Consider the following 3,943-nt stretch of genomic DNA (forward strand, 5'->3'; position numbering starts at 1 on the left):
CTCCATAATCATCCTAAGATTCTTAATATTTTGAACCAAAGATCTGTTTGAGAATTTGAGGAAAGACTGGAACTTTCTTACCAGACAATTAAACATTATTTAAAGGAAATAATAGTTTCCACATATTTTTAGGGACTCTCTGAGCATCTCCCAAAGCTCCCTAGGTCCACAGATTTCAGTTTAGAAAGTCCTCATCTAAGACGTGTGCTATTTATACTCATTTATACTTTAATGGGATTTTATATGTTTTCCAGGTACCTGTACAAAAATGAAATCCATTCACTAGATAAGCAAACATTTAAAGGACTCATATCATCGGAACAACTGTAAGTGATAGAAATGTTTTCACAGAATTGCTGATGGTTACATTTCTCATAGAAAGCTTTTTAAGTGCCATTATGTAGATAGTTGGACAATTATTTTAAATTTTCTCATGCAACTTGAATAACTGAATATTCTGTCATCAGTTGGATAAAAATCTGAATGTCTGATCAAACAGGCACAAAGAAGACAGAGCTCAGCTGGGATTCTAGGTTTGCACTTAGTCGAGTGACATCTGGCAAGCTACCCTCTGTGGACCCGCATTTCCAAGTCTCTGAAAGGCAGACATTCCTGCTGAGTGAAGATAGTGTATGCAAAGAGACTAATTTATCACATGACACAAAATAGATATTTTATAGAAGGTGATTTATAGTTGTGATTATCATTAATTTATGAAACAAATTCAAACTTCTAAGTGATTAAATTCTAGAACATGGGCTCTAAGCTCTCATGTTATTGATAAAATCAAATCCAATGTTAATTGAATGACTTGCCACAAATTGAAAGTCTGTGGTATCATTATTACAACTCAGACCTGACTTCTATAGTAGTGTACAACCTGACATTCATCTGTCAGAAATATAAATTCTTCAATATCAAAAAGTCCTATTCTGTAGTTATATGGCTACTGAATTATAATTGGATGCTTTATTCAGAGATTTCTCTCAATTATGAGTGTCTGAAACACAAATAGTGGTTAAATATTTGGAGATTTTTTTTTCCCACTGAGGGCAACCTGTAGGATATTTCTTAAGTTTAGATGTGTAGAATGTGCTTTGTTTTTACCTGCTAGTGGGATTCCTGCATATGAAATGCCTTTGACTTCCAAATTTATTTTCATCTTTAATGTGGTTTCTTAATTTCAAAAATCTTATAATGATTTCTATAATAAACATGCTTAGAGAAACCTAGATTCTTCCTCCTAGAAGGCCAAAGGGTTAGGTTACAGTATTAAAATATGGTCAATCAAAAATATTTCTTAAAAAATTTTTATTCCTCTACTTGTACCTCTTATGAATTTTCTGTTATATGACTGCTGTGGTTTGAAACTCCTGCTGACACCCAATTGCCATTATAGCAGGATTAAGAGGTGGGGCCTTTAAGAGGTGACGAGTTTGTGAAAACTCTTCCCTCGTGAAATGTTTGATACCATTCTTGTGGGAGAGAATTCCTTGTTGTGAGAGTGAGTCCAGCCCCTCTTCCGTGCTCTTGCCCTCCTGCCCAGGGAAGACACCGCAGGAAGCCCATCCAGATGTGCTGGGCTCTCAGTCTTAGGCTTTTCAGCCTCCAGAACTGTGAGCCAACATATTTCTGTTTATCAATTACCCAGTCTGTGATATTCTGTGATAACAAGAGAAAACATACTAAGATGGAGAATTGGTATCAGAGAATAGGGTGTTCTCATAACAAACAACTGAGAATTTCTGGCTTTGGACCTGGGTGATGGGTAGAGGCTGGAACAATTTGGAGAAACAATCTAGAAAAAGCCTATATTGCTATAACTAGAGTGCTGATAGCAACTCTGGTGGGGCTCAGAAGAGGAGAGCTGTGGGGAATGTCTGAAACTTCTTAGCAATGATCTATATTGTTATGATTAGGATGTTTGTGAAAACATGAATAGAAAAGGCAATTCTGTTGAGGTCTCAGATGGAAATGAGGAATAAGGTAATGGAAGCTGGAATAAAGGCCGTACATGTTATAAAGTGACAGAGAACTTACCTGAATTGTGCCTGTACCCGGTGGTTTTATAGAAGGCAGAACTGAAGAGAATGAACTGGGATATCTGGTGGCAGAAATTTGTAAGCCAAATGTTGAAAGAGCTGCATGGCTTCTTTTAATTGCATAGAGTAAGATGTGAGAGGATGGGAATAACTTAGAGATGAAATTTATAAATAAAAAGAAAGCAGAATATAAACATTTGGAAAATTTGCAGTTGGTCATACAAAGAACACTGCAAGTGTGCAGCCATGAGATGCTTGGATAAAAGAAATCAAGGTGTTTATTCAGAAATCTTTGAGGCAGTCCCTGGAGAGCAACCCAGGGCAGCTGAGAGAAGCTGCACTCGCTTCCCCGCAGCATTTCGAGTCTGCAGTTACTCCCTACCCCCGCCCCATCACCCCAGCTGCAGCTCAAGCAGGCCCAGTTGCAGCTTGTGGTGCTGCTGGGAAGCATGCAAATGGTAGCTCTTGGTGGCAGATTCATGTTTCAATGTATATTTATAAACTGCAAAATCTTAAGGAACCTCTTTAAAAAGCATATTTCATTCACTTGCTTACAGAGTTCAAAGCTTTGTAAGCAGTTCTATTCACTGTAATAGGGCAGCTTTCAAGTAACACGCTGAGACTTATGTTTTCAGTGTGCATATATAAACTCACAAATCAGGTATTCAACTCAACGGTAAGGAACATGTCCTATAATATTCAAAAGCATACTATATACACTTGCTTACAAAGTTTACCAAATGGCAAGCAGTTCAATTCACACTAATAAAGAGTGAATGCAACTTTGCAGAAACTTGCTGAGACTCGTCTTTCAAAGGCCTGCCTGCAGACTCCTCACATCATGGCTTTGAACAATGGTAAGGAACATCTTTGAAAAGCATATTTTAAACACATGTTTTAAAAGTTCACAATTTGTTAAACATTTGAATTCACATCGATAAAGTGGTTCACAATGCATCTTTGAAGTCATAAGGTCAGATGTGTTTTCAATGTGTATATACAAAGTCCCTGGCAATAAGGCAGTAACATTCTGGCCATGGTCAGAAAGTAAGGAAAGTAAGTGTCATCTCCGAAACACACGTTTTATACTCATGCTTACAGAGTTCATGGTTTGGTAGTACTTCTGCAGACGCACAGAGAGTGTAGGCTGTGGGGCCATTGTGGCCTCCGCCTCAATCTCAAAGGCTGTCTCAGACAAACTGCAGGCCCGGGTGGAGACTTGTTGTAGAGGTGGAGCACTGCAGAGGGCCCCCAGGGCAGTGCCCAGGAGACCCATGGAGCAGCATCCCCACCAGGACCACGGAGCTGTTGAGCTACCAGTGTGCAAGGTCAGCCTAGGAGAGCTGCTAGCCCAAGCTCCAATGTGAGAGCGGTGGATAGACTGGGCCCTAGGGTGGGCTGCCCAAGGCCTGGGGAGCCCAACCCCTGCCCCAGTGTGTCCCAGAGGCAGAAGCCGGAGTCAAGGAAGGCAATTCTGAAGGCATAACATTTATGTTGTTCATCCTGTTGGATTGTGGACTTACTTGGGATTGGTTTTCCCCTTTTTTCTTGCCTATTTCTCCTTTTTGAAATGGGAGTGTATACCCTATGCTTATCCCACCACCATATTTTAGAAACACATAATTTGGTTTGATTCTGCAGGTCGACAGCTATTGGGGAATTTGCCTCAGGATGACTCAAGCCTTGAGTCTCACCCATATCTGATTGAGATGAGACTTTGGCCTTCAGACTTTTAAGTTGATGTTGTAACAATTTAAGATTTTGGGGGCCTATTGGAATGGAAAAAGTGTGTTCTATTTGTGAGAAAGACATGGGTTTGGGGGGACCATGGCCAGAATGTTATGCTTTGAATATGTGTTTCCTCCCAAACTCATGTTGAAATTTAATTGCCACTGTAGCAT

This window comes from Otolemur garnettii, unplaced genomic scaffold (genome assembly GCF_000181295.1).
Source record: "Otolemur garnettii isolate 467f Iridium unplaced genomic scaffold, OtoGar3 scaffold00071, whole genome shotgun sequence".
Classification (NCBI taxonomy): domain Eukaryota; kingdom Metazoa; phylum Chordata; class Mammalia; order Primates; family Galagidae; genus Otolemur; species Otolemur garnettii.